Source organism: Uloborus diversus, chromosome 9, assembly GCF_026930045.1.
Source record: "Uloborus diversus isolate 005 chromosome 9, Udiv.v.3.1, whole genome shotgun sequence".
Lineage (NCBI taxonomy): Eukaryota > Metazoa > Arthropoda > Arachnida > Araneae > Uloboridae > Uloborus > Uloborus diversus.
This window is the reverse complement of record NC_072739.1, coordinates 146,668,399-146,687,553: the sequence shown is the minus strand read 5'-3', so window position 1 is coordinate 146,687,553 and position 19,155 is coordinate 146,668,399. Positions and strand designations below refer to the sequence as shown.

The window sequence follows — 19,155 nt, the reverse complement described above, 5'->3', positions numbered from 1 at the left end:
GTGCCAAAGTTTTCAAAAACAAAGCAGAATTGGATGTTTCATTGAACTGCAAACGAATGAAAATAACTAAAATGTGCAGAAAATCATTTTTTTTAAAGTACCATAAACTGGGGCAACTTGGACCCGAAAATTCATATTTTATTGAGTTTTCACTGATTTTTTGGTTAAACCATAATATGCACTGATAACCTTGTTTTTACCACTTTTCAGACGCTCTGCTACCACCTGAAGCCTTTTTTAAACTACAATTTCAACTCTTTATATTTTTTTTTCTATTTTTAAAAATTGGCTTCAAGTAGCCCCGCGCTGAGGCTACTTGGTCCCACTCAGCGAAAAAACTGTAAAACAGGTGGTGGTATCAAGAAGGACCAATGATTTTGAAAGAAAACTCAAAAATACATTCTAGTGAGCAAAATATTTATATAAATTGAAAATTATTTATATAAATTAATATGAAATCAACGTTCATTTATAAAAGCGTATTTTTAGGTAAACATAATTTCTCAAATAGAAATGTAATCTGACTATAGCTAAAGCCAATTAAAATGCTCATTATTTAAACTTTAGAAAGAATGCAAACTTTTTTTTTGTCTGACATTATTTAATACCTGCTCTTCTTCACTACAAATACTACAGGATGCCCAGGAATGTTTTGTGAATGATCTTTTAATTTCCTTTTCCGAGTTGATATACTTAGGTCAAAATGGGCTGATGCCACTCTCTAAGACATTTCTCTGGAATAAATTGAATCTGGACACAATTGCAATTTTTCCTCTTAATAATCCACATATTTCCTACTTCAAAGGGTTCTCTTTTACTTTCGGACCCTTTTTATCACCAGATCTGCAAGTTATTGGGTATAAATTGTAGCTAACCTCTTTATTTTAAAAGATTACGAACCTTACTTAACATAATTTAGTGATGAAATGTGGTTTGGGGCTGCTTGAACGCTGGGTTCAAATAGCCCCATTTTAAGGCAACCAGTGCACTTTTGCTAACTTATATTAGTTACTGTGTTAATTATATAGCTATAACCTTAAAACACTGTTATTTTATTACGAAAAAAAATGGAAACATAAAACTATCTTTACATTGATGATATCAGATGTTTCCTTGAACTTACATGTTTAAAGTTTGCAGACACTAAAAACTACTGTTTAGACAACTTTCAATCATAGCCTCAATCAGAAAAAGGCGGGAATAGCAGAAACTTTGTTTAATGTTCCAGCCTCTGTCTAGTACTGCTACATGTCATGGAGAAGGTTTTTTGAGTCTATACATTGAGTTTTATAGAACCAGGATGGATTTTAAACATTTTTTTTCTCATGGGTTTAAGTAGCCCCTGGAGGCTCAAGTAGCCCCAGTTTAAAGTAATTTTCTTGAGAAATGAAAAATGTTATATTTAAAATTTCACCTTTTCCTCATTGCTTTGGAAGCAAAAAACTTTTCAACTAAAGTATAGCCTCATGAGGATTTTATTTTTAAGCTATTTTTGCTACAAACTCAGAAATATATTTTTTAATTTTCTTCGTTAGTGGCCATGTTTGGTCATTCCCAATATGGTATGCAAAACTCTTTAAGTGCCTACGTTTTCATAAACGGAATAGGATGTTCATCGCAATGCAAACTGATGAAAATAATGAAAAATGTGCCATTGTTTTTGAATAATTCTTAATTATTGTCTTGAAAAATGCAAAATTTTATCTTTAGAACATTATCTTATCTTCATTGCTTTAGAATCTAATGTGCTAAAAACTGACTATTTCATCTAAACTGTAGTTTTTTAAGGTTTTTGAATGTATTGCTACTTTAACGTAACAAATTCAAAAATTTATTTATAATCATGAATTATTCGCGGAGACGCCATGTTTGGTCAGTTGCAAGATGGAAACAGATGAGACTATTGCTTGCTTTAGTTTCTAAAAACGGAATTGGATGTTTGCATCGTTACAAACTATTGAAGATAACATAAAATATACAACATCCATATTTTTTTGCAAATTATTTTCATGAAAAATGTGAATGATTTTCTGTACAATTGTATTTGATCCCCATTGCTTTGGAAGCTTTGCTATAAATTAAAACATGCAATGCAGTGTCCTGCCAAGTTCTAATTTACTAATTTATTTATTTATCCATTTTTAAAAAAATTCTAAAGCCTATTTTAATTTAAATTTTCCATATTTAAATAATTATGTATTGAATAAGTGTTTCTCATAGTGAGCAGAGTTCTATTCATTTTTAAGAAAAGAGTGAAAGCCCTCCCCCCCCCCTTTTTTTTTTATACTTTTAACTCGGTGACAGTGGTAGCCATTAAGTTTTTAGGGTTGGAAAATTTGAGTCTTGACCTCTACAAGGGACTTGTCTATTTTATGAAAACTTAAAATAAAACTAATAATAATGCTGCAGATGCCTAACTTTCAACTGCCTAAAATAGTGTCGCATACTGGTTGGAAAGTTTCTGCTATTGGGATTGCAATAGACATCCAATTCTATTTTTGGGAACTTAGGCACTTAAAGAATTTTGTCTACTTCCATCTCGGAAGTGACCAAATATATCGACTGCGCTAAAAATTAAGATTTAGGTTTTTGAATGTGCATCATAAAAATAGTTATAAAATGTAAAATCCTCATTAAACATCAAGTTAATTGAACTGTTATAGCTTTTAGTACATTAGCTTCCTATGCAATAAGGATAAGATCACATTTTATATACAAAAATTTTCATTTATCAAGTAAACTTTCAAATAATTTAAAAAAAAATAATAATAAATAAAATGCTTTACAGCACATTTTGCGTTATTTTCATTGGTTTGCATTTGAACAAACATCAAATTCTGCTTTGTTTTTGCAAACTTAAGCACTTAAGTGCTATGCCTACTCCCATTTTGTGAGTGATCAAATATGGCGTCTATAAGATAAATAAATACCTTTGTGCTGAATAGTAAAGTCAGAACAAACAACGTAAGTAGAAGCACAAATTTGTAAATTACCGCAGACACGTGTTTCGGCGTTACAGGGAACGCCTTTTTCAATGCAAAAAATAATGAGCTTATGGATGAAAAGACATCCGACAAAATCAGCTTTTGTCGGATGTCTTTTCATCCATAAACTCATTATTTTTTGCATTGAAAAAGGCGTTCCCTGTAACGCCGAAACACATGTCTGCGGTAATTTACAAATTTGTGCTTCTACTTACGTTGTTTGTTCTGACTTTATTATGGCGTCTATGTTTCACACGTAACTGAAAAGTATGGCCGTTCCGGTCAAAAAACGATCTTTCTTGATGTGTCTATCCTCAGGCATATGCTTCCAAAGAGATTTTATTTCTTCCACCTTCTTGAGTTTGAGGATAATTAGTGTTCATTCCAAGATTTTTTTTTTAGGAACAACAGGGGGAAAATGGCGACTGAGGATGTTTTTTTAGGTCGCCACGTGGCGAGTGGTGACCGTGAATCTTGATCTTTACAATGTCGTTGTCAAATTGGTGCGTTACCAGAAGTCGCGCGATTCATCTTCAATAATTAGCTTTAAACATTTTTTGTCCATCTATGAAAAAATTTAATTTAACATACTGAAGAACCTCCACCACCAAGCTAAATATTTTTGAGCAAATCTTTTGAAATGGTTCGCGCCGAATAGACCCATTCCGTTCACGTCTTTGGGTGTAATTTGGGTTGAACAAATTTTGGAAAAGCACCCCAAATCCCTCTCCATTATCAAATATTGCCATAAGTTACGATTTTTGACACCAATTTCAAATATTTTGCCCTTGATACTAGCCACTCTCCCAGTATCTATGGCAAGGCCGTGGTGGCCTGATCAGTAAAGCATCATTCTTTTGAACGGAGGGTCCCAGATTCAATCCTTGCTGGATCAAAGATCCACCGTCTTCATTAATGGTGACTGGGGTTATGTTAAATAGCTTGTGGTCCCAAAGTCCTCCAAGTGAAACAATATCTCTGGGGGTGCTGGACCAGGTATTGCTCGGTTATTGGTATGGTTCAAAAAAAATCAGAGCTGTCTTCAGGGTTCCATCCAACTTGTTAAGCCACAAATAGTGGCAGGTACGGGAGACTCTGGAGTGAAAAATATATACGGCAGCAGCTGAAAGGACAATTTTAACAACGAGTTATGACCAATTTAAGGTGGAGTACTGGTCACGAGGGTCTAAATAGTTTAGTATAAAAACAGCTACTCTAATTCTGTGTGAGGGAACACACAATGACATCAAAAGCTCTGATTTGCAAAAAAAATGTTTAAAAAAAAAAGAGATTTTAAAATTTTTAATTTTAAGGTTTAAAAACTTTTCTTTACGTAAATTTACTGAGTGAATTTTTTCATTTTTGTCGGTAAAGCCCATCAGTATTTCTTTTCCTAATTAAGAAGATATTTTATCGTATAACTCATGCATAAATTCTGATGTTATTTATACCTTTTAAAAATTCAGAGTATTTCTCAGAACCACAAACAGGAAAGTACTGGTATTTTACAATAAGAAATAATAACTAGCAATCATCAATAATTAAAATGATCAATAATCATGTGCATTTCATTAACGATTTAATAAGGAATTGTTAATATGATAGTCTCTTTAAAGTAAGAACCTGGGCATTCTCCAAACAAAATACTGGCTACATCACTGCAAACTATTGACACACCACGGGTTACACGAAAAAAGTGAGCATTAAAAAGGGTTCCACTAATCAAAGAAATTAAGAAATGCTGTTGTAAAAAGAAATTATATTTCATTAAAGCAATTTTAATATAGTACATGAGAGCAAACACATAACAAAAGTATAAGAATGTGTATAATTTTCTCATGTACAGAAACATTTTTACTACATAAAATAAAATGTTGAGCCAGAATATCCAGATTTTTTGTTTTTTTTTTTGGTCATACAAAGATAGTTACTCATATTTAAGATTTCTATGACCTGAAATGAAAATCCAAACCAATAAGTTGTAAATTAGAGCAATATAAATAAATGTATACCCATTAAAATATCCAAGGAAGATTTATTCAAATACAGGAAATGTAAAAAATTATCGTTAAATCAAGGATATGGTTAAATCGCATAGCCTATAGATTCAATGCAGTGAAATGTATAATTAAACTGAAGTTGTACTGTATTGTTACAAATCCTGTAAATAGTAATTATTGTAGTAACGTAACCTGTAAATAGTTTCCCGTAATGAATATACAACCCCCTTTTCATTCCGCTAAAGTATACGACCCCCTATTTCCTTTTCTTTTCATTGATAAAATTTGATAACGGTCAACGCATTTCGAGAAGCGTGTGGAATATCTGAGAGATTTATTTCGATGTTTATAAAGGCGTCCCACGTGATAAACAGGGGAGTTTCGATTCAGATTTCGAACTGAGAGTGTGTATTAGCTCTGTTTATAGCGAGGCATTTCGCTGTGTTGTTTTCGTATTTGGAAGTAAATACGTGTGTAAACGTTGAGTTTACGGTGTTGTGTGATAATTGCTTAATTGCTGATGAATAATTTAGCAGTTGTTGACGATCTTTCCTGTACATAGTGTAAATAAATTTCCTGTGTTTTTATCAAGAACTGTGTTTTCATTTCAAGAAAGTGGAAGTCGCACCGAATCCGTTACAATTTGGCGCCCAACGTGGGTATTCTTCTGGACTTTCTTGGAGTAAGTGTGACTTTGGAAATTTTTTTTCATAAAGACTGTTTGAATTTATAGACTTTGTTTTTATGGTGATTACTCGCGCAATGGATGACCAATTAAAACAACTTCTGGCAGCAATTAATGTTGTGAAAAGTGACTTGACCGAAAGTTTGGCGACTAATCAAGAACAATTGAAAAATGAATTAGCGACTAACCAAGAACGGTTAAATAGTGATTTAACTGCTAAAATTACTACAAGTCAAGATGAAATAAAAAGTGACCTAACGTCGATGAAAACCATGATGGAGAATCAACTAACCGACATGGGAGATAAAGTTGATGCTCTGCAAGAAAAATTTGATACTGTGGAAGAGCGTATCGCCAATGTGGAAAATAAGTTGGAAGAAGAAGACAAGAAATTTACTTCATTTAAGGAAGAAATAATTAAAGACATGGAAAGGAGATTGGCGAGGGCGGAAAGCAGCTCTGTACAGTTTTGCGCTCCCACATCTGTTGCTCGACCGTCCATTAAACTGGCCACATTTGATGGGAAAAGTTCGTGCAACCCGTGTGGATCGCCATCTAATATGGACTCGGGAAGCTGATGAGCAGTGGCGTAGCTAGACCCGACTTTCGGGGGGGGGGGGGGGGGGTTACTTCTTATATATATATAATATATATATATATAATATATATATAAATATATATATATATATATATATATATATATATATATATATATATAAATATATATATAAATATAAATATATATATATATATATATATATATATAATCGCTTGGAATTTTTTCCTTTTCTTTTTTTTTTCTTTCTCTTCTCTCTTCTTTTTCTCTTTTTTTTTGAGACTAACTTTTCGGGGGGTTTTTTGTCCCCAAACCCCCCCCCCTTAGCTACGCCCCTGCTGATGAGTCTGATTCCAGGTCGTCCCACCTCGCTGAACTCGAGAGACAACTTGGTGACTTGGCAAGACATCTGAGCAGCATAACAGCCCAAAAGAAACAAGAGCAGAAGTGCTGGAAATGCGGTAGTGAAGGACACCTGCGAAGGAGTTGTCCGGCTCGCCAAGCTACGCGAGGGAAAGAGATCTCCTCCACCAGAGCTCTGCAGATTTCCTCTACTAGTAGTGGCAGTGATGGACTTTTCATTTACGCACATGTAAATGGGAATCCTTGCAAACTGATTGTCGACACTGGAGCCAATGTGACAATCGTTAGGACAGGCGTGGCTCGTGAATTTGGATTGAAACTGTTGTGGACATCGCCACGCGTAAGTCTCCAGACTCTGACAGGCGACAAAATTGAGATTGAGGGTAAAGTGGACTTGGAAATAGTGTTTGGGAATGCCACCTACCATCATACGGCATTCGTCGCTAATATCACGGACCCCTTCATTCTCGGATTGGACTTTTTGAAGAAATATGACTTCACTCTCGACTTCAAGACTAATGAGCTGCACTCGATGAGAGAAGACATAGCCGTTTTCCCCACAGAAAGTGATGTAAAATCCGCTCATCAAATAATAGCCCAAACAGATTTATCGATTCCCTCAAGGTCAGAATCATTAATACCTGGCTCCATTGAAGAAAGCAATAGTTTTCGATTTGGACTCATTGAATACCCCAACCTAAACAATAATCTAAAAGGAGTGCTGATAGCATCTACGCTTGTGGACCTTTCTAAGGATGTAATTCCTGTAAGAGTCGCCAACGTGAGTGAAAGGCCAAAGAATATTCGGAAAGGTGAAATGTTAGCAACTTGTACTCCAGTAAACTGCATCAATAGAAGAATCAATTCCCCGGAGACTGTGTCTTCTGAGTCCTTGACATCGAAGTTAATTGGGAGTGCGACATTATCGAAAGATCAAAGAACTGCTGCGGAACAATTGGTGGAGGACTTTAAGCATCTGTTTTCATCTACATCAGAGGATGTGGGCAGGACGAATTTAACGCAGCATAGGATCTACACTGGAGAACACCTCCCTATTAAACAGCATCCAAGACGACTACCGTTCGCCAAGAAGGAAGAGGTTGAGACCCTCCTGAAGGAGATGAAGGAGAACGATGTAATCGAACCGTCATCCAGTCCTTGGGCGTCTCCCATCGTCTTGGTCCAAAAGAAAGATGGCTCCACCAGATTTTGTGTCGATTACCGGCGGCTGAATGAAATCACCAAGAAAGACAGTTACCCTCTTCCACGGATAGACGACACCTTGGACACTCTTTTCGGACACAAGTGGTTTTCGACCCTGGACTTGAAGAGCGGCTACTGGCAGGTTGAGATACACCCTGATGACCGAGAGAAGACAGCGTTTACAACTGGACAAGGCTTATGGCAGTTTAAAGTGATGCCCTTCGGCCTCTGCAATGCACCAGCTACGTTCGAGCGTCTTATGGAGACAGTGTTAAGAGGACTTTCCTACGAATCCTGTCTGGTCTACTTAGACGATATCATCATCGTGGGACGCAGTTTCGAAGAACATCTGGCAAATCTTAGGAAGGTGCTGCAAAAGCTTAAGGAAGCTAATCTGAAGTTAAGCCCGTCCAAATGTAATTTGTTCCGCCGGGAAGTGAACTACCTTGGTCACATCATCTCTTCTGAAGGTGTACAAACCGATCCAGTAAAGGTATCTGCGGTCAAGAGTTGGAGTCGTCCCGAAAACATCCATCAGCTGCGAAGTTTCCTGGGGCTCTGCACGTACTACAGGAAGTTTGTAAAGGGTTTTTCCAACATTGCACGACCTTTGCATAAGCTGACGGAGAGCAAGCAAAAGTTTGAATGGTCCAAAGAATGCGAAGATGCATTTCTACGACTGAAGGAGGCTTTAACATCAACGCCTATCCTCAGCTTGAAAAATCCTTCGTCCTGGACACTGATGCGAGCAACGAAGGCATCGGAGCTGTTTTATCCCAAGAAATTGACGGAAATGAACATGTCATCGCTTACTGGAGCAAATGCTTATCAAAGTCGGAGCGAAATTACTGCATCACCAGAAAGGAGTTACTGGCCATAGTGAAAGCTGTAGAACACTTCCATCATTACCTCTACGGCCGAAAATTTCTGCTTCGGACAGATCATGCCTCATTAACTTGGCTTTCCGGAAGGCCAGATAGCCAGATGGATACAGCGGCTCCAGGAATATGACATGGAGATCAAGCATCGAAAAGGGTTATCTCACGGGAATGCTGACGCTTTATCAAGGAGACCCTGTCCTGAGAACTGCCACTATTGTTCCCGAATCGAGAAACAGTATGGAACGACTAGCCCTACCGCCTATCAGGTGACAGTGACTCCAATATCATCAGAACCTGATCCATGGAGTGACGACCAAGTTCGAAAAGATCAACTTGAAGACCCCGACATAAAACCAATTTTGGAGTTCATGGAAAGTGACAATCGGCGACCTAGCTGGCAGGACGTTTCCATCTTCAGTCCTGCAACAAAAATATACTGGGCTTTATGGAACTCGCTCCATTTACGGAACGGCGTGCTACACCGGAAATGGGAATCTGACGACGGCAAAACATCTAGGTGGCAGTTACTACTTCCCCGATCAAGGATTTCAGATGTTCTGAAAGAAATACATAGTAGTGCGACTGGAGGACATTTTGGTGTCTTGAAAACCCTCAATAAAGTTCGGGTGCGCTTCTTCTGGAGCAAGGCGAAGGATGACGTGGAGAAGTGGTGCCATTCTTGTGACGCCTGTGCTGCTCGTAAAGGACAGAAGAAGAGAAGCAGAGGGAAGCTACATCTGTACAACGTTGGAGCTCCTTTCGAACGAATTGGGATCGACATCCTGGGTCCTCTACCAAGCACTGCTGATGGGAACAAATACATTCTTGTTTCCATCGACTACTTCACCAAATGGCCGGAAGCATATCCCATTCCAGATCAAGAAGCTACCACCGTAGCCGAGACTCTAGTCCAACATTGGATCTCGAGATATGGAACACCTTTGCAGATTCATTCCGATCAAGGGAGGAATTTCATCTCTGCTGTGTTTAAGGGCCTATGTCAAATTTTCGGAATTGAGAAAACTAGGACAACACCACTACACCCACAATAGGACGGCATGGTGGAGAGATTTAACCGCACAATCCTAAAAAATCTCTCGCTTATGGTATCCAGAAATCAACAGGATTGGGACAAGAAGCTACCTTTGTTCCTGCTGGCCTACCGCAGTGCTGTCCACGAGACTACCGGATATGCCCCATCTCAGATGCTCTTCGGATGAGAGCTTCGGCTACCTTGTGATCTCGTCTTCGGTCGTCCTCCGGATGCGCCTGCATCGCCTGAGGAGTACATCCAGGATCTCCAGTCCCGGTTGGAAGGCGTTCATAACTTCGCACGAGAGCGAATCAACATCGCGGCGGAGAAGATGAAGACCCGATACGACACAAGGTCTACTGGACATGAATTCAACGAGGGCGACAAGGTTTGGTTATGGAATCCCATCCGACGGAAAGGTCTGTCACCCAAATTGCAGTCGCATTGGGATGGACCTTACAAAGTCCTTAACCGACTGAATGACGTCGTAGTGAGGATCCAAAAATCACCTAATGCAAAACCTAGGGTTGTACATTATGATCAGTTAGCCCCATACTATGGCCATAGTTCATGAGTATTACGTAAACAACCATGGTTGATAACATAAAAGTTGTAGATAATTTTTGCTTTTAATGTTTAGTAATATTTCTTGTTATTATTGTGTTTTCTGTATCTGTTAGTTATTAATTAATGTGTATAATTGTGAACTTGTGATAGAAGTTTGGCACCCTTTCTGGGGATTGTACTGCCCGGGACGTGCAGTCCTTAGGAAGGGGGCAATGTTACAAATCCTGTAAATAGTAATTATTGTAGTAACGTAACCTGTAAATAGTTTCCCGTAATGAATATACAACCCCCTTTTCATTCCGCTAAAGTATACGATCCCCTATTTCCTTTTCTTTTCATTGATAAAATTTGATAACGGTCAACACATTTCGAGAAGCGTGTGGAATATTTGAGAGATTTCTTTCGATGTTTATAAAGGCGTCCCACGTGATAAACAGGGGAGTTTCGATTCAGATTTCGAACTGAGAGTGTGTATTAGCTCTGTTTATAGCGAGGCATTTCGCTGTGTTGTTTTCGTATTTGGAAGTAAATACGTGTGTAAACGTTGAGTTTACGGTGTTGTGTGATAATTGCTTAATTGCTGATGAATAATTTAGCAGTTGTTGACGATCTTTCCTGTACATAGTGTAAATAAATTTCCTGTGTTTTTATCAAGAACTGTGTTTTCATTTCAAGAAAGTGGAAGTCGCACCGAATCCGTTACAGTATTTTTACAACTAGTTTTTTACTTCATTCTTGAGGTTTTTGAAGCAATTTTACAAAAAAATATTTTCCTCCTTTAAAGGTAATATAATTTTTATAACACCTGAAAAGATCCATAATGAGGAACAACCCTAAATGATGTTTATGTTTTGTTCAAGAAATATTTAAATCTAGCTGCGTCGACCGACTTTGCACGGTGCACCTCGAAAATAATAGTTATGTTTAGTGATGCGTGTTCAACAATCAGGCTTGAACAAAAAAAAAAAAATCTGTAAAATTTTGAGACAGATAATGGAAAAATAACCAAAAAAATAAACGTTTTAAATCCCTCGATAACACAGGAGAATCCTTTAAAACAAAAACAGATCTTTGGTCTCAATGATTTTCTTCACGATACAAATTTTAATAAAAACATTGTTATGGAAAGTTGAGATGAAGCACTGAATAATAATTTAAATGGAGAAAAGTCTTCGAAAATTAGAGACTTAATGTCGAAATCTGTCATAATTAATAGGTTTTAATTGATATCTCTGCTAATTATTATTGGAGGATTATTCTAAATAGCTAAACATAAAGACAAGATGATTACTAATTCATCGATACCTGAATCGATGGTCAGTTTACTGGCGTCCGGGAGAAGTAACTCGGACATACATAAATAGATACGTACAGTTTTTAATTATATAAGATAGTTTTCGCCTTTCAAATTAATATGAGCAAAAACATAGTGTTATGATTTAAGTCTCAATTGTATTATGTACAAAATGTATAATGTTTATCAATATTTTTTAAATCCAGCTAATTTTTAGACCTGCCAACCTTGAAAAATGAAAAATCCTGCAACTATTCCAACGAGTACTCAAAAATTGTGATCAACACATATTACAACAAAATTGCATTGAATACTAAGGAAGCAAATTTTGTAATATTTACCGGAGTTAATTTATTGAGACATCCCTAATATGATTGACAGGGGTGATTGTGAGTTCATCAAAAAATACCTAAAAGTTTCAAAGCGAGATGGGAGGGGGGGGGGGCAATCTTTGACCCCTTATTACTTAAGTGCACCTTTGCCATAGTATTAAATAGTTCTGAGTCAAAATATTGTGTGTACATGTGATTAAATTTTTAATGGGTTACAAAGTTACTTTTGAGCTGGTGTTATACAAATTATCTTGACATTTATTTGTCCATCTTAAGGGATAGGTGTCCATCTTAAGGCTCTTGCAGGTATATTTGATGAGTATTATATAATTTAAAAAAATTGCGGAGGTAGGGAGATAAAAGCATAACAAAAAAAAAAAACATAATTCCGGTATTTTCGGACATAAAAATACCGGAAATACATCGGAAAATACCGGCAATTCGGTAAAATACCAGAACACAATCACCCCTGGATTGAATACATTCCATTGATTGTTGTTCTTACCTCAATATATGGGTCATTCCATGTCAACTCAACACACCCATTTTACCTCACCCCCTCAGATTTTGATAAAATTTGGCACACATATAGTGGGCACTAAGAATAACAAAAATACAAAATTTCATCTTGAATAGTTTTTCGTGTACGGCCTTGTAAAGTTTTCAAAAAATCATGAAAAAACTACAAACAAGCAATTTTCAAATTGCTCTAAAAGCTGTCAAAATTGAGTTAGAGAGGTGGGACCGGTGTTGTTTTGTAGCTTTTTTAATGCTCTTTTAAGAGATATGCAACATGTCCTATGTAGTAGTAAAAAAAGTTTTTTTTTGGTGCAAATTAAATTTTTGATTTTGATTTTTTTCAAAAAGTACCACTTTTAAAATTTTCAAAAAAAATTCTATAAATAGACAGTACTTTCATAAACTGCCATACAAAGTTTTATGATAAATGGTAATGGGATCTATGCCAAAAAAAATATTACTGACCCCTATTTTTCTTAAATACCAGATTTTGACCAAATAATAATTACTTTATTGTAGTAAAATATATTGTAGTAAATGCTTTCATGACAGATATTGTACTTTAAATTCTTCTTATAAAAATATTAGTAAAAATTAAGGCAAATAAAATACCAAAATTTAAAATTATATCAATTTATGCTGTATGAAATACAAATACAATAAACATTTACAATAAAATTTTCATAAAAACAGTTTTGAACAAATAATAATTATTTTAATGTAGTGATATAAGATTTTTGAAAAATCACTTGAGTAGCGGAAACTGGGAGGTTTGACCCACTTTTTACTAAGGGTTTTTTTTTTTTTAAGTTTGAATAAAAAAAATTCCTGGTTGACTTTTTTCGAAAGGAAATATATCCAAGCAACTTTTTACATTGCTGTTATTTATTTAAGTTAAAAATTATTTTCTTTATTAAAGATTTTTCAAGAGTGTTCAAACTGGGTCAAACCTCCCCACTTGAGGGACATTTGACACACCATAAGAGAGGTTTGACATAAAACTATATATACCCTATATATAATATACATTAAATTGTTTATGAAATAACCACTCTGTGCTCATAATAAATTCATAAAACCTATATTTCTAGGCTATTTATAAACTGTGGTTTTGGGGCAAAACTGCTAGCTCTGTATAACATAATGATGTTTTAGAAATCTACAATACAAGTTGAACATACTTTTGTTGTTTGGTGAATACATGAATAGTTATCATTAGTCGACAGCTTTACAATAATTAACAGATTTTATAAGCCTTTACATTTATGAGTGATATAGAAGGGTGAGAAATTTTTTAACTTCATTGAAAATTTACACAGAACGAAAAATATTAATTTTAAACAAATAAGAAATCACTACTAACTTAAAAAAGGTTAAAGAAGCGAAATTGTTGAGTATAAATCAGATTTTATGTAAAGAAGGAGGTCCTTGTTCAGAAGTTCACTGTTTAAATTTTGAAAAAGCCAATTGGGTTTGGTCTATATCATTTTCTAGAAGAGCGTAAGTTCTTCCTGTTGGAGTAACAGGGTCCACTCTTGTTAGTATGTTCACAACAGAGACCCACATTACATCTGAATGCCTGGGGTAGGAAAAAGATTTGGTTGGTCCACTTGGATAAAGAAAAGCAATTTTAACTTCATCTTGTTCTTTGTTTTTTTCTAATACATAACCAAGCCACCAATTGTTGTCATACACGGCAGTAACGTAGCCTCTTATATCTTCAAATGTAAGTTTCTCAGGAGATTTCGTTACCTCATTTTCCCACACCTGAGTATCATTTGAAAAGTACTTCACTAATAATTTTGAACCACTTTTAGGGATGAACGAATGGAACTGCTATGTACCTTTGATTGTTAAGGTTTCTTTAAATCGGGGATGTAAAATCTTATCAGTTTCAATGTAAATCTTTTTGTGTGGAAAAGGCAAAATCTACTTTTGGAACATTTTTGACTGCCCACTCAAAAAGATCTCTTGGTGTTTGGATCTGGTTTTCGTATGGCCTCTGCAAACTTGCTCGAGCTGCCAGTCTCTTAATTGAACCGCCTACTCTATCACAAGGCCCTTTTACATGCGCCGTGGCCGAAAAGTGCCACTCGGCTTCAATACCGAAATCTTTCTGATGAAGACAAAGGTTCAAAAAATTTTTCTTATTTTTGTATTGTGCGCCAGAACCGTCTAAAAAGTAATAGATATTTTTTGGAACTTATTTGTTAAATAAGGAATGAGTTTCCTGAGAAAAGTGTAGACTGTGATTGTATTGTGTTCTAGGCAGTCAATGACAACGAAGTTCAAGTGTTCAATTTTACCGTTCTTAAAGTATATCACAAAGGGATGTATGGTGACCTGCTGACTAGTCCAGTGGTAGCTCTGGGCTTCATCCTGTAAAACTATGCTGTAATTTTCAGAGAAATCACATGTAATTACAAATTCTGACTTTCTGATGTTTTCTTTAATGTTGTTGAGGAATGATGCTTGTTGCTTTGCAATAAAATCATGTTGGACTAAAGAAGGCATGTTGCTGCAAAATAAATCTATAAATTCGTCTGAAGTTTTCTCAAACATCTCTAGGTTGCAGCGATCGACTGACACCCATTGGCGAAACTGAACTTTTTCAATTAAGTTTTTTTCAAAAGAAGTTTCTAAAATTTTCCGTAAAGCAGTTTCTCCAGGGCAATACTCACAGTTCCCCATGTTGCAATCTATTGTTGATGGGTTACAAAGCATCTTTGCAATACAATCCTTGTAGGTTTTCAAGTTAGCATCTGTAAGTGAATTTAGAGAACTGATGTGATATACCCCACCCTTGGCGACTTTTTCCTGTTAGCGCCAAGAAAGCGTCGCCAAGAAAACGATGTATGACGACATATGTCATACATCGTTCTTAGCGATGCTTTTTTAGTGCCAACAGGAAAAAATCAGATAAAAAAACATGATCAAAGCACTTCAAAACACAATATATATAAAAACAACATAAAAGCACAACAAAAAACATCACGAATATATGCTTCAAAAATGTACAGGGCCGGGGTTTTTTGTAAACATATTAAAATACAATGAAATAAATTATTGTATTAATTACAAGTCGAAATTAATGCATTAATTGTTTTTTCATCATTTCTCCGGGATACGAGCCCTCGGTCTCATAGTACTTTCGTAATGAGACCTCGGCTCGCCGGCCCTGCCTCGGTCTCATTACGAAAGTACTATGAGACCTCTGGCTCGCCAGGACCTCGCTCCGTTATCCCTCCGACTGTTAATATACATTACAGTCGGAGTATGGTCACAATTATGTATATTTATGTATATTATGCATATTCATGTGTATGTACACCCAAGGGTGGCTCCTTCCGTTCAGTGTACAATAATGACACAGTTTTAAGTGTGAAATATGCACCATTATTGTGCAGATTTATTAATAAAATTCAGCATTTTTAAGAGTACAACCGAAAGAACTTTCAATTGTTAACATAAAATTCAGTACCTAAAGGAGGCACGTTAATGTCTAAATAATTCGTGGCATCGATAAGAATTAACTTTTAGAACAAAATAACCGAACTATTTTTGTAAAATTAATTAACATACAGTAAAAATAAAGTTAAAAGCTACAAGAACCCCTCAAGGATTTGTAAAAAACAAAGAATTTCCGAAGTGAGAATTTTTATGTGAATTCTAAAATAAAGAACTTACCTTTTTATGGTATAAATCCTCACACTCAGTCCAAAACAAAACATCATCTGACAATGGCGCGTTACAGATACACACCACGTTGGAGTTAACTTTTAATTAACCTTCAAGTTTGAAGAAACTGGCATTTTCTAATGTTTTTACTTCAAAACACAACTACTGAATCTAAACTAACACAAAATAAGCATTCCTGTAAGGTATATTGCACAAAACAACACGTATCTCTCCTGCATAAAACCAAGAACCCAAGTAAACAAGTTCGAACAAGTTTGCCTTCGCGTTGCCAACCACAGGTTAGTTTCACCAGGGATGCCATGCTTAAAAATTTATCGCCTCATTGGCGAGAAAAATATTTCAATTTTGTGCAAAAAATCGGATGTCGCCAAATGGGGGGGGGGGGTATATCACATCTGTACCGAATTTAGCTTAGCATTTTCCATCATCAACTTTATGTTTTGAGTTTTGATGAGTTGTGCACACACATACAGAGTGTGTGCCGCTCTGCCCAGCTAATTTACAGTGTTTTGGTTTTAATTCCGCGAATTTAGAAAAACCAATTTTTATATTTGGGTGCTTATCTTTGAAATGATTATAAGCTTCTTTTAGATTACACAAAATAAGTCTTTTTGACATTTTTTTTCTTGTCTCCATCTGGCAGAGTAACTGTTACACAATCTTTCATTCCTGGCATCGCGCGGCTAATTTGATCGTTTTCGTAAAAAGAATGCACAGTTTCGACTGTTTCTGTTGATAAACACTTCCCTGGCTTTGGATTAGGACCTTCCATAAACCCTTTTTCTTTCAAAATTTGTTTTGACTGTCGAACTAAGTAGTTTGGAGCATTAAACTCACGCACTATCTTCCTAACACTCCATTTCTCGAGTAAACATGTGAGAATCATAATTTTTTTTTGATCTATTTGTACAATTCAAAAAGTTGGTTTTCAGATTTTGAAGAACCGATTGGTCAATTTCAGTATCATTATCTGATGAATAATTTTCAGCAGCAACAAAGAGTTTACGTTTCATAGATGAGGAGATTTTTTTTACTTTAGTCGAAGCATACTGCTTGGAAGTTATTTTCTTCTTATCAATCGGACACACACCTAATTCTTGAAGTGAAGTATTTAGTGTCTGAACAATCACTGAACTTGTTGCAAAGACTGGATCTTCGTCTGGAACATTCACCTGTAACTCAGGAGAATCTTCATTTTCAGAATTTTTTTCACTAATGGGCACTGTATTTTTTAACTTAGTTAGGTCTTTTCTACACTGATCACAAATCATGGAGCCATCAAGTATTTGTGGAAATGAACCTGTCATCCAAGATGTGACATTTCTCAGTTTATTCTATCTCGAACACGATGATTTGTTTTCTTCAATGGATTACAACACTGAACTCTTACCACAGTACTGCATTTTTCACTAGTTTCCATATTTTCTAAAAAATTCTTAAAACTTGCCTTTTAACTACAAGTTTTAATCATAGATTAAATTCGCTAACACATGAGAAATACTGAAGTTCAAAGTAATAATTCTTTTATGTGAGGTATCACAACTATTTTACATTATGGAATGGATAACTTAAGACAGTAATAAAATTTAAAACACTACTTGTTAGCAAGGTCTCTAGTCACTGAATGAATGCTTGTGAAGAGTCTGGCTTTAGCAAGTTAGAAGAAATACCAGACTGCCACATGGGGGGCCATGTGGCAGATTGGTGTTTGTTTTAACTTGCACAGAAAGGTACCAACTTGCTAGATCTGCAGATACTGGATCAAGTGAATGGAAGGGAAAAGTTTTTTTTAAATAATACTTGCTTATCAAACTATTTAGCCACAACAATATTTATTGTAAATTTATCAACTTTTCATACAGCATAAATTGATATAATTTTATTTAAATTTTGGTGTTTTATTTGCCTTAATTTTTACAAATATTTTTATAAGAAGAATTTAAAGTACAATGCATTCATATTTGTCATGAAAGCATTTACTACAAAATATTTTGCTACAATAAAATAATTATGTCAAAATCTGATATTTATCTAAAATAGGAGTCAGTAGTAATTTTTTTTGACATAGTTCCCATTACCATCCCATCATAAAACTTTGCATGGCAGTTTATGAAAGTACTGTCTATTTATAGAATTTTTTTGAAAATTTTAAAAGTGGTACTTTTTGAAAAAAATCAAAATCAAAAATTTGATTTGCACCAAAAAAAACTTTTTTTACTACTACATAGGACATGTTGCATATCTCTTAAAAGAGCATTAAAAAAGCTACAAAATAACACTGGTCCCACCTCTCGAACTCAATTTTGACAGCTTTTAGAGCAATTTGAAAATTGCTTGTTTGTAGTTTTTTCACGATTTTTTGAAAACTTTACAAGGCCGTACACAAAAAACTATTCAAGATAAAAATTTGAAATTTTGCATTTTTGTTATTCTTAGTGCCCACTATATGTGTGCCAAATTTTATCAAAATCTGAGGGGGTGAGGTAAAATTTTAATTAAAAGTGTGTTGATTTGACCCATATATTTTATTAACATCTTGATTAATAATAATTATGGTTATTCTAGAATAATATTTAATATACATATTTAAATAATTCTTTAATTTTTATTTAATGCATTTGCAGTGCATGATTTGGCTCTTCTCAAAAAGTCAGAGTTAAATTTCTGATCACAGCAGTGACCCCTTGTATGTTGTGTTCAATTAAGAACGATGTGAACAAACACTCAGCTTGGATACAAGCATTGGAAGAGCTACTAGGTCGGGAAAAACTCAAAGTTTGATTATTTTCAACACTTTGTTTACTGTCCAGGTGTTTTTTCATGCGGATATGAGAAATAACATCTCCTTTTCCTTTATGGGCTATGGACAAATCGCAACAGCACAAAGAGCAAAACGCAAACTGTTGACCTTTTCTTGATTCTATAATGAATGGATGATCAACACTGTAAGACTTGTTAGAGATAGAATTATTTTTTCTTCCAGACATCGTCAAGTTCCACCAAAATTCAAAACTTTTCCGAAGCTTTCTTAACATCCAT

At 35.3% G+C, this 19,155-nt stretch overlaps 1 protein-coding gene across 1 annotated transcript in view; it reads right to left on the bottom strand.

Moving 5' to 3' along the window:
* Positions 1–16,323, bottom strand: part of LOC129229309 (uncharacterized) — a 68,913-nt gene extending 52,590 nt beyond the window's left edge. Inside the window, exon 1 of the mRNA XM_054863592.1 lies at positions 16,105–16,323. The gene's annotated coding sequence lies outside the window, so the exon portion shown is untranslated. The remainder of the gene's footprint in view (positions 1–16,104) is intronic.
* Positions 16,324–19,155: the final 2,832 nt, after the last annotated feature.